Source organism: Triturus cristatus, chromosome 3_2 (assembly GCF_964204655.1).
Source record: "Triturus cristatus chromosome 3_2, aTriCri1.1, whole genome shotgun sequence".
Classification (NCBI taxonomy): Eukaryota; Metazoa; Chordata; class Amphibia; order Caudata; family Salamandridae; genus Triturus; species Triturus cristatus.
The window spans coordinates 11,286,401-11,299,569 of record NC_140584.1 but is presented as its reverse complement, the minus strand read 5'-3'; the positions used below and the strand labels follow the sequence as shown (position 1 = coordinate 11,299,569).

General features: G+C 43.5%; 1 protein-coding gene and 1 pseudogene across 3 annotated transcripts in view; both read left to right on the top strand.

The window, feature by feature from the left end:
* LOC146856679 (receptor-interacting serine/threonine-protein kinase 3-like) overlaps positions 1-13,169 on the top strand; it is a 1,419,725-nt gene that overhangs the window by 1,082,704 nt on the left and 323,852 nt on the right. The window lies entirely within an intron of this gene.
* Positions 9,628-10,854, top strand: LOC146856681 (28S ribosomal RNA; annotated as a pseudogene).

The window sequence follows — 13,169 nt, the reverse complement described above, 5'->3', positions numbered from 1 at the left end:
TTTTTTCAGGAGCTAATGGAACTCCTAATTCTTATGCTGCCTTTTGGGAAATGATTAAACACTCTTAAATAATGACCTGTATCTTTCCAACCCACAAAAAGAAGTAATCTAAGTAATGACAAACTAATTTATGTCCACTTGTATGAGTGAAGAACCATTGTAAAGATGTACTGAACCTTTCAAATAATTTTGTCCACGTAGATGGCCCCTTAAAATTGCATCCCTAACAGGGAGAATTCCACCAGATTGATTGATGATAGTTTGAAATCTGCCTGTATATCCCTTTTCTCCTATTCAGATTGAACCCTGCCTGTTTCGATCAATTTAATATCATCATCAGAGGACTTTATTTCGATCACTGTAGGTCATAAAAGTTTAAGACATTACAAAACATCACACATATACATAAAAACAAATAACAAAAATATAGTTAAAAATACAAAAGGAAAAAATAACAAATCAGCATAGAAGAGCTCAGGATAAAACACAAGCAATGCAGCTTACAAATAGCAACATGGCAATAATGGAATCCTAATAGGGGGAAGTCAGCAGTATTCCAAAATCAATAAAGCACCTGAGCCCTAATCTAAACCAGTTCACAAAATAAAAACTACATGTACATACTTTGCTTGCCTTATCCACATTGCTGTTAAAAATGTAGCCAAACAGAAAACCACAACCTGGTTTGTATCTGATTGCAATATTCTGAATGCCTCCTAATGATTGCTAATACCCAGGATTTTGCAAAGAGGAATAGTGCGAAGCTGACTGTAAGATGGACAAAAAACCAAAGCATAAATAAGAGATTCAGCACTCCCTCAACAACACATGCAAACATCATTCATAGTATTAATTCCATTTGCCGATTCCTAGTAAAGGATTTAAAAGGTAAAGATAAATATCTGAAGTGAAGGTAAAGCTTTTTCGGTATAGGAGGGACAATTAATCAATGGTGCTCTCATTAGAAGCCTCTGGTTTAATATCAGAAAAGACTACAGATAATGAGCCCTTACATTGCAAAATGTTAGTCACTACAACATTTTCCATAATGGTCACGCTTAGTGATAGAGCACATGGATTCAGGAGAAACCCTCTACGTACCCAGGTTCAGTCTGTAGAGTACAGCAGTTACAGCACAGAGTAACTTGTATTCTGGCGAGCCAGCAAATCTTTAAGGCCGATCTGATCTGATTCCAAAGCCGGTGTGGTCCAAAGACAATACCAAAAAACAAGGATTCTACACTCAATCATTTACGCAGTTTTCTTTTGAGCCAGGTTTAGGTAAATTGAGGTCAGTGGAGTACTTGCTGGAAGGCTTAATAAAGACCTTAAAAACCTATGCTCCACTGTAGAAAGACTCTGGATTTGTGTGCAGCCCCAAAGCACAGCACCATAAAATACGGACCCTAAAGCTTTAACATTATAAATTTCTATTGCCGGAGGCAACCTTCTAGATACGGTTTCCTGTAGATTTTCTCTATATTTGCTGTGTAATTGATCAGGGACAGCTGCGCCTTTTCCACCTGCAGTGATCAGCTTATGTTATTCATAAATGTTATGCCTTAATAGTCAAAATTTGTCACTACATCTAGTGGAATGTCACAGACTAGCATCCCCCTCTAAATTCACTGCCTTCTAAGTGGAAAAAATCATACATTTTGTCTTGGAGCTACTTAGTTCCAGACCCTTCTTAGAACAAAACAAGTGGAAGAATTTCAGGAGCAATCGTAAACCCAGTGGTGACTTAGAAATTAACAAAGTATCATCAGCAAAAAGGGGGGCTGGAACCCACCTCCTTCCAATTCTGGGCACATCACAACCACCCCTATCCAAGAAATCAATGACACCATTGATAGATAAGGTAAACGGGGTAGGTGCCAAAGCGCACCCCTACCTACCTCTCCCAATCAATAAGAATAGGATCAGTCAAGACCCCACTCTCCCCCCACCTCACCTGAGCAAGATTGTAGGCATGCCGTCTCTCTAAAATATTTAAAAGCGGGCCAGGGATGCCCATTTCCTTGAGCACCCTTCACAGCTTGTCACTGGGAACCAGATCGAATGCTGAGCGAAGGTCGGCAAAAGCAACATATAGTTTGCTTATGCCGAAGATCACCTCCTTCCAGTTTATACATATTAAAACAGAAAACCTGATATAAGTACACACACTTGATCTGAAACCCGCCTGCCAATCTGGCAATACACCTTCCTCCCTAATCCAATCTTGAACATGGGCCAGGAACTGTTTGCAAAAAAACCTATTTGAAGCGAATCAATCAGGATGAAGGGCCTATGATTTTCCAGATTTGCCCTATCTCCCTTCTTGAATATGGTAATATTTTCCATTACTTTTCAGCAAGGGGAAAAATCTATCCCGGCTAGAATTATATTAGAAAGCAAATTGATATATGGCCACCAGACCTCTGGATTTTCCCTGTACAGATTATTAGGCAATTTATCCAGGCGTGTCGCTCGACCAGGGATACAAGAATTAATGGTGTTATTTAGTGAAAAGGTCAAGCTACTAGTAGTATGTCGAGCAATATTCCCTAGGGTCATATCCTCTCCCCGGGTGATGTCACTCTTGTTTGAGTACAGCTCACTAAAATGCGGTACCCAACTCATTTTGTTGGATACAGAAATCAAGTGTGGATTTATGACCATTTAAGCAGATGGCGGTACTCCTCTAAAAAACCTTATTATTCTTGGTAGATAGTGCATCATGCAAATTTGACCACAAACACACACTCCCATTCCCTTTTTACCTTACTTAATACTAACCGGTAACAAGACCTTCATTTAGTTATCACTGACTGTATTTTCGTTTTAATTGTCGCAATAAGCTCACTTTTGGTGGCTCTGCATTCCCCATTGTAGCAGGCAACAGACTTAGGGGTTGATTTCCCCTTTTTTCTCTTACCTAGATCCTCCCTTATCTGATCAAATAACTTGCCATGACTGATTGCAAATTCCTCAATCCTTGATGCAGAAGAAAGTTGGAGTAAATACTCAGTATCCCCAGTTACACTATCTTTGACTGTATCCATGGCTGCGAAATTCCTGACCACCCAGTCTCACCTTATAGTTTTAAAATTATTAGAATAAGAAAGATCGCCTATATCTCTATTGCCATGATGCATATGAACTGGGACTACCTTTGCTTGGAGTGACAGGCTAAGTCCATTATGATCACTATCTGAATAATCAACTACTTCCATATCCAAAACAGCAGGCCAGAGTTTATCATCTGCCAAAAAATATGCTATTATTTCCAGGCTGGTTTGATGTCATTTTATCCTGCCAGTCCGAGGTACATCTGCCTTTTGTGGCGCTGAGATCGCAATTTAATGTTAATGCCACCAGTTGGCCAGCTTTGGATTACCATCGCTGTGTAGGAAGATCAGTCTGTGGTATACCCCACTGATTATCCTGTTCCTGAGTCAGGATGTGTAGCGGTCAGTGGCTCAAAGGTTGCATCTATGTCTCCTGCTACCAAGAGCAGGTCCTTTCCAACATTCTCCAAGAGTGTTTGCTTCAATAAATAAATTACATTAGTCTCCTCACTATAAGTCTCCACTCTATTATAAACATTGTACATTTTAGAGACAATCCGGAACGAAACACGGGCCTAAATAATAGAATGTCTCGAGAGTCAATAGGCACTAGGGAAATTCTACACCGAAGCGTTATTTTAACCCAAATGCACAACCCGCCAGATGGCCTACCCTTAGCAGATTTGATAGCTTTCACACAGAAGGATGTGTACCCACTCCTATGGAAGATTACTAGGCTCCTGGAACAAGCAAACCTCAATCATTTCAATAAAATCACCTCAATCAGCTTCCTATGCTACGTTCCAAGAAGCAATTTTAATGGAAGCCTTGTGGGCAGACTCAACAATATCAGGTGTATGGGGATTAGTTCAATAGCAGTATTTCTCTCGGCATTAGTGGTGGGGGAACCCAACTCCAAATAGGATACTTGGCCTGATGGATCTTCACCAATGAGCCCAAAATGACCCCCCCTACAGAAAGGCGGGTAGCTGGCTAAAACTGGGATTGGGATTTGGTGTGACAAGAAGCCCTCCCCAGAGGCTCTAATAACCTTGGCACTACAAAGAGGGGTCTTAAGCTTCAGTCAGGGAGAAACTCTGTTAAGCCCACTACTGACTCCACCCACCCCCTTCCTGATCCCCTTTCCCTGCAGCCCCTGAGTCAAGACTGGGTCACTAAGTTTAAGTTGGATGCTGGTCATTGCAGTAGATATAATGCAGGTCTCAACAGCCATAAGGCCCTCCACCAAGTCCTTGTGAGCAAAAGAGACCCATATAATATCATATAGGCAGTCAACAGTTCTTATCCTAACAGCCCCAACAATATCACTCTTGGTGATCGAATAGCACTTTCTTCACAAAACCAGTAAATTACTTTGTTACTAAAGGAGTCCTTTTCTTCCCTACAGCCAGGGGACAGTTTTGTGACCTGGGCTAAAAAAACGTAGTCCAAATCTTACTTCTAATTAAGGGTGGGCTGAATTTGCGAAATTTACTTTCGCAAATTATCGCGAAATTGCGCAAAATCTCCGTGATCATGCGAAACTTTTGCGAAGATGCGGCGATTGCTTTTCCCGCCCGTTCGCGTTGTGTTTTTGCATGCTCGCGGGGAAATATATCTCCAACTTGCCCATGTGGTCACTAATGGGTGCAGCCATCTTGCTCGCGATGCTTATTTCCTGGTCGCGATCTCAATGACATGTTCGTGATCGCAAACTCTCACGGGATAGCGTGACCGGCTACCAACAATCCAACATCTTGTGGCGCGTGCGAACGGATAGGAAAACTCGTCGGCGAACGCAGGGACCCGGTAAGTCGAGACCGCGCGCGCAAGAAGGCATTTTTAAAGCGCAAACAAGAAAAATACTTCCGTTTCGCAGCAGGTTGCGAAAGTTTTGACATTTTCACGCTCTCCGTGGAACGCAAAAATGTCAAAATATAGCAAATTCCGCGAGCGGAACTAAATTTACCGCCCAGGCCTACTTCTAATTGTAAATACCATTTTGAATTGACTCTCTTGGCCAGGGACCCAAGGTCAAAGAGGACAATTTTTATATACCCTCGAAAAACCCTTCTCTTGCCCCAAGTCTATAGATGATCCCTTGTCAAATAAACTCACTCTAGGGAAGGGGATTTGGGGGCACGCCCTATCTACATGTATGCCTGGGTAGTGATGAACTATGTGTGGGGCAGCGAGGGCTTGGGCAGGGTTTTTTAAGACTGGCTCACATAAAGCAGCTGTAGTTGGTGAAATGAAGGGACCCCCCATACAGAGAGACGGAAGGCACCATATCATCTCTGCCAACCCCACCAGGCTGCTTGTCTTCCTTTTGCTATTACTCTCACTGAGATGCTTTACTACCTTTTGCAGTACTTTAACTTGGCTTTTTATCTTGCCAATAACCCCCATGTGACATTCAGAAAAGCTCTGAGTTTGTTACTAATGGTGTCCAATCCTGAACATTCACACTCACATTATCATCTGTGAACAGGATGAAATAACGATTACTGCATTCAATAACAGGCATTCTTTGGGGAATTTTCGAGGCTAACAGCATGTTTTCCTCGTGTTCCCCTAGTCATGGGCAATCAAGGGCCTATATGGATTTTACAAACATTTTTTGAAATTGTTTGACTGACTTATTGTCAGGAATGGTTGTGCTGGGAGTTTCCAAATGGGAATTAGTATTAATGATGCCAGTTGATCTGGTCCATTACACCCATGTCGCCTACGGAAGATTGCAATTTTTTCCCTTTGGAGGCTCTTAATGCACCTTTCAGAGCCTTACGGTTACCCATTTCAAGACACAATTTTAAAGAAAATAACACAGAACACCACGATTGGGAACAGAGAGTCAAACATCCTATATTCAATCCACAACTGTTCAACACTACCCACTATACACAACACAAACAACACAGTCAGAATAGTCTACTGTGCCAGACCAATTAGCTAAAGAATTTGCAGAGGGTGGCTTAACTCAATCAGTAAAAAATCACAGCATCAATATGCGGATAGCCACTCCTAGTCATTTCCACTGTCCAACCAAAAATAGCGAGTGTACATTGACAAATCCAATGTCAGCCCCAGCCACTGCCATAAATCACAGTACCTGGTGATGTTTAAGGTGCAGATTTCTGGAGTACCAACAAGCAGCCAAGCCAAGTTGGATGGCCTGACATGCCTTTTACTGGCAATGACGGATGCAGGATTGGACCGCCCTTGCCCTGACCTTTGCCCGGTTCGCCGCTGGAGGCAGAAGACACTTTAATAGCACGAGTCCGAGGTTGTGGTGGCCCCTTCTGCAGGTGGGTCAGGACTCCTGGGGCTTTGAGTCCCCCTGTGGCAAACACAACAGAGATGAAATTTACCCCCACAGAGCAGCTACAGCGTCCCATTCTTCTAGAGGTAGAAGGTGCTTTATTAGCATAAGTCTGCGGTAGCTGTAGCCCCTCCTCCAGGTGGGTGATGACTCCTGGGGCTTTGAGTCCCCCTGCAGCAATCACAGTAAAGAAGAAACTACCCCAAAGAGCAGCTACATCTACTGATGTAAGGGAAGCTGGACTCTATTGTAGGTATAAATTCATTGATAGATTCGACCTTCTGGCCATGATAAATGATGTACAAGCCTATATTAACCTGTTGCTTTTTCTAAGGCACATCCCTTATGGGAGAAATAGTCAAATTTTTAAAAGGCCAAATAAAGAATGGGTCCGCAAGCCTTTCTGCTTCCTCCAATTTATGCTGTACTATGTCAGGCATTTCCTTTGCTGATTTATGATTATCCGCCCAATGTTGAACTCGATGGCCATGATAACCAAACAAAAACCCTGCTGAACCTTAAAACAATTTCTCTGCTGCCTCTCTGTCTGATTAGAATTGCAGCCAATGTTGTAATACTTTGACTTTAATTAGGGTTTGAGCCCTTGTGTGCAAATTGAAATTGTTGGCTTCTTCCCTTATGTCTCCTTTGTTCAAGGTATTTGTTATCTGCAAAACATTGGGTAACTGATTGCCTTCCCCCACATTTGGGGGACTTATGTTTACATCTACAAATTGTCTCTAGCAAAACCCTTTATTGTAATTCCAGCACTATGCTATTGCTGTTTGATTCTTATTAAAACCCCCCACCCTATGCTGTGCAGGACAATATAGAAATGACCGATAAGTCACTGGTAACCCACTGCCCCGTGTGTGTTGTCGCTGATAGCTGTGTGGACGACATCCAATTGTAGCCAAAGTTCTGAATTCACATCGCCCCAGGTTTGTCATTGTTCAAACTGACCCGAGCTCTGAATTTATTGTCGTAGCTGAGCCACGCATCTCGCCCAAAATGCATGCTTTTCTGATGATGTCCATAAATTTAAATATGGCCAGTGCTCTGTCTGCATGTTGTTCACAATAAACACTTGCATAAATTAAAAATGCAGATGTCCAATTCCCTAGATTTTTTGGGACTCTTTGACGTCTAGCCAGTTCTCACTTGTCTTCTTTCGAGCCTTACTTTGCCTGGACGTCCCTATGTAGTAATTTAAAAACATCAACAAACTCATGCATCTAAATCCTCTTTTTTGTTTTTTCTGACAAGTGAGAACCTAAAGGAATTGCAATTCCCATGTAAGGTAACCTTTTGTTTATGTTTACATTATTCTCTTTTTCTTCACATGTATCATCTTGTTTGTCTAATCCTTTATTGGTATTGTTTTATATTTCTTTGTCACACATAGATTTCTTCTCTTTATCGCTTAGTTTCTTTGCACCTCCTTCTGTCTGATTTGCAACATTCAAAAATATTTTCATAACCCCATCTGTATCAATTTTCTCCCTTCCCACTCTAATAGAATGTTTTGTTTCATAAGCCACCTGTTTTCTGTCTTTCCAAACTGACCACAATTTTATGCCATCCTTTTTGCAGCATATCCACTTTCTTTCTTTAATGTCCTGATCAAGATTGTTGGTATATTCCTTACTGCTGGTTCAGCATGTGCTTCGTCTGCTCTAGACTTCTGCAAGATAAGACGAACACTTGTTGGCCCAGTTATTTCCCTCCTATCTCTTCTCACAAGAGTTTTGCGCTGTTCTCATCATAGTCAAACTCAGATTCAACATCTGTTGAATCTGAGACACCACTCATACTAGCTGTCTCGCCATCACCTACTCCACTATCATGTTCTGTCTATTGTGAAGCAGAGATTGATCTGTACATGTCCCTTGCTGAAGAGAAGTTCGTTAATTACATCACTTTTGCTTTGGGTTGACGTTTTAGAGCAACTACCTGCTCTGCTGGCGTCCTCTTCAATGTAATTTTCTTCTACGCAACGGTGCCTTTTGTAATAGCTGCTGGTTGCTCAAACCTACAAATATATCAGTACCAGGGGCATCACAATCTCCTTCTTTCTTATACTGTTACTTGCTGTCCAACCCTTCTTCTTCTAACCAAACCCAGCGACCTTGTATTTTGACTCTTGCTTTACCCACACGCAAATCCCTATGACAAGGAACTCTGATAATACCTCCTGGCCTTTCTACAATAAGTTGCAAAGATTTATCTCTTTCTCTATATTATTATCCTGTTCCTCCTTTATGTCACTAACTCTGCTAACTTAAGGCACATCCTTCTTTGACTGCGACTTATTCAGCGGGAGTATACCTTTTCAATTATTTCCACAATCAATCTCAGGTCCAAACTTCCCGAAATTCCTGTTTTTAACTGTTGGGACTAAAGCTTCAACATACTTTGCTCTTCTTCTCTCACTGGATCCTGCGGCCTCGCACCCGACAAACGAGTTGCGATCCCTGCCCTCTGCTTGCTGTGAGCGGGATCTTCTGTCAAGCCCATGTAACCTTTCCCAATGACGACCGCCCTCCTCCCACCTCTGATGAGGCCACTACCTCTGCCTGCAGCCCGCCTCCTCTTTGCCGGAGGCTCCAGTTCATTCTCATCCGACGCGTGCTTCGCTTGGAACGGAGCAGCATGTCTGTCCTCTGCTGCGGCAAGCTCCTCATGACAAGTAGCGACTCTGGCCACTCGTCTGATATTTTTCCTCATATGACACTTTCCTTCAGTTATGCCTGCCTGCCCAGGGAGATACACTGTTTCCTGCGCAGAAACCTCGACCTGAGGTAGTTTTTTATTTGTTTTGCCAATCTCTTGTTTAGTTTAAATGCGACTTTTAGGGGGTGAACATGCCACTATGGCCGATGCTACACCACCTGCCTCCTTTCTTTTAGGTCTGCACAATCACACCAATGCCTGCCCTGGGAACCCCTTCCAGAAATAAATCTTCGCTTCACGTAAAATGTAAATTGCTTTTCTAATTTCTTCATTTTTATCCATCACCTTTACCTACTGGTGATAGCCGCTACCTTAACAACTTTATAAAATTATTTCACATATAATCCTACCTGACTGAAAAACACCTCACGAAAGCCCTGCCAACAGCCTGGTACTCCTGACTGGCTTGTCTTCCTGTCTAAACCTGACCTTATATACTTACCGTCTCTGCCCCACCCCCTGGACCTAACTACCTATCCTGAAGAGGAACAGGGGTGGGCACACACCGCTTCACCTCCCAGCAAGGTTCACCCCTGGCATTATGGTAAATGCAGTCTCATGTTGCTTGCTTTGCTAAAATATTTACGAGTGTTTCACCAGAGTTGGCGCAGGTAGTGCTGATCTCTAGACACGCACCACCGGCCCGTATCGCTCACTCCTTCAGGGAGGTGGAGCATGAGTGTGTGCGATAGGACCCGAAAGATGGTGAACTATGCCTGGGCAGGGCGAAGCCAGAGGAAACTCTGGTGGAGGTCCGTAGCTGTCCTGACATGCAAATCGGTCATCCAACCTGGGTATAGGGGCAAAAGACTAATCGAACCATCTAGTAGCTTGTTCCCTGCACATTTTCCCTCAGGATAGCTGGTACTCGGAGCCCCCAGTTTTTTCTGGTAAAGCAAATGATTAGAGGTCTTGGGGCCGAAACGATCTCAACCTATTCTCAAACTTTAAATAGGTAAGAAGACCCGGCTTGCTGGAGTGGAGCCGGACATGGAATGCGAGTGCATAGTGGGCCACTTTTGGTAAGCAGAACTGGTGCTGCGGGATGAACCGAACTCCAGGTTAAGGCACCTGATTCCGACGCTCATCAGACCCCAGAAATGGTGTTGGTTGAAATAGACAGCAGGACGGTGGCCACGGAAGTGTGAATCCGCTAAGGAGTGTGTAATAAATCACCTGCCGAATTTACTAGCCCTGAAAATGGATGGCACTGGAGCATCGGCCGTCCCCCGAGAGCTTCGGGGGCTAAGCCGTGATGAGTAGGAGGGCAGCTGCGGTACGCACAGAAGCCCGGAGCGAGGGCCCAGGTGGAGCCGCCACAGATGCAGATCTTGGTGGTAGTAACAAATATTCAAACGAGAACTTTGAAGGCCGAATTGGAGAAGGGTTCCATGTGAACAGCAGTTGAACATGGGTCAGTCGGTCCTGAGAGATAGTCGAATGCTGTTCGGAAGGGACAGGCGACGGGCTCCCTCGCGGCGTCCAGTGCGGTAACGCTAATGATCCCGGAGACGCTGGTGGGAGCCCCGGGGAGAGTTCTCTTTTCTTTGTGAAGGGCCCAACGCTCTTCACAAAGACGCCCTGGAATGGGTTCGCCCCGAGAGAGGGGCCTGAGCCTTGGAAAACATCATGGTTCCAGCGGCGTCCAGTGAGCTCTCGCTGGTCCTTGAAAATCAGGGGTAGATGGTGTAAATCTCGCGCTGGGCCATATCCGCAGCCGGTCTCCAAGGTGAACAGCCTCTGGCATGTTGGAAAAATATAGGTAAGGGAAGTCGGCAAGTCAGATCCGTAACTTCTGGATAAGGATTGGCTCTAAGGGCTGGGTCGGTTGGGCTGGGGCATGAAGCGGGGGTGGGTGCGTGCCATGGCTGGACGAGGCGCCTCTCTCCGAGCAGCGGTGACTCTGGATGCAAGCCGGGCCCTTCCTGTGGATCGCCCCAGCTGCGGTGGTCACCTCTTACCGTGCCCCCTCCAAACAGGCGCGGGGCCGGCATTTTGCCTCTGCCGGCGCCTAGCAGCTGACTTAGAACTGGTGTGGACCAGGGGAATCAGACTATTTAAAACTAAGCATCGTGAAGGCCTGAGGCGGGTGTTGTGATTTCTGCCCAATGCTCTGAATGTCAAAGTGAAGAAATGTAATGAAGCGCGGATAACCGTGGGAGTAACTATGACTCTCTTAACCTATTCTCAGTTGTAGTGGCCTTTACCTCCCAGTGGTCCCGCCGGTAACTGCCTCTATAGTGCTAGACTCTGCGTAGAGAAGTCTATAGAGACAGGCCAAACAAGGTTCTATCATGGTGGCGAGCATGATAGTGAGAAATGGCGAAGCAAACAAACACAATTCCAGATGGGGTAGTTCCTGGTTATTAAAACCCCATTAAGATGGCGTAAGGAGGTTCTGTCTTTTCCAGAAATCATTAACCTCCTCACAGAATTTCACAAACCAGCACCCGCTTCAAACAATGCAACAAGCAACAACGATTCAGATCACGATATAGGCCCTAGTTCACGCTCAATAGCCGAAGAAGAAACAACAGTAGACCTCAGCGAAACCATTGAGTTTGTGGCCTCCTCAGCCAAGAATGACATTGTTACAACCAACTTTGAAAATCTACCTGATGTGTACGAGGTCAGCAAAGAATTAATAACAAAGAAAAGTGACTACACAAAAAAGTCACATATTGGAAATACCCAAACGAAAAGTATAAATGTGACTTGTGTGGAGACATAAGGGAACTTTTAAAGAATTGAGAAAGCATGTCTCCAACAAGCATAAAGGCTTCTATCTCAAAACCTATTGCTCAGAATGTGACAAAAAAGCTGAATACCACAATATTGCATACCATTATGCCAAATGTAAAGAAATACCTCAAAAAGGAGAGCTGCCATTCCTGTGCAGCTTCTGTGACCTCAGATTTGGAACAAAGATTGGAGTTTCACAACATGCTCGGCATGCGCATCCAAGAGCGCAAAGTGAGGCTAGACTAGCAGCTCTAGCAAGCATCAAACCATCAAAATTATGGTCACAGGAAGAAATACTGCTACTAGCAGAATTGGAAAAAGTGTATGAGAACAAGATAAATATTAATGCACTGATGATTCCACATTTTGACAATAAAAACAGAAAACAAATTACATAAAAAAGAAGAGATAGAAGAGATAAAAGTAAAAATTCGGCAAAAGATGTACTACAAGTATCAAGTGTTTCTGAGAATGACTCTTGCGATGAACCAGAGATTACAGTGGAAGTAACTACAGAAAAGCGCGGGGAATTTACCAATCGCAACTGTGTGCAAAAAAATCAAGAACTTTGATGAGCTGGAGGATAGAATCACAGAAGTCGAGAAGTACACCCAAAACATAGTGCAACACGATGCTGCTATGGAACTGATGGATGAGATAGTGTCTTATATCTCAGAAAACACCACTGATATAAGTCCTGTACCAGCAAATTATAGAGAACAAGCAAGCAAACTCAATATTGAGCCTATGAACTCTGCTCAAGATGAGCACCAGAATGCCTCAGTAGAAAACAAGATAACAAAGAAAGACAAGAAAAACGGACGGCTTAATCGGACACACAAGAAAAATTATGCAAAAGCAAAGGGCAGCTATAAAGAATGCCAGGCAATGTTTAAAAAAGACATGAAGAAAATTGCCAGGATTATCACTGATGTGGCAGAAGAGGCCACTTGCCAAATCAGTGCTGATGAAATTTTCCAATACTACAAAGGCATAATTGAAAAAGAAAACAAGAAAAACCCTAAGTTCATACCGATTGATCGGATATTGGATGAATAGGAAATTAGAAATTTATGTAAAGAAATTACACTGCTTGAAATAACTAATGCTTTCGATGATTCAGATTTAAAGAAAACAGTGGGGCCTGACAAGATTGGGCTGAATGACTTGATTAAAGTGCATAGCAGGCAGCCAAATCTGCTGGCCAGAATTGTATTGTCTTGGTTATCGATGAGAAGAGTACCAGAAAGTATCAAAAATAACTGGTCGATATTGGTGCCTGACTCTTCTGCAAAATATCATAAATGGGGCACGAAAAA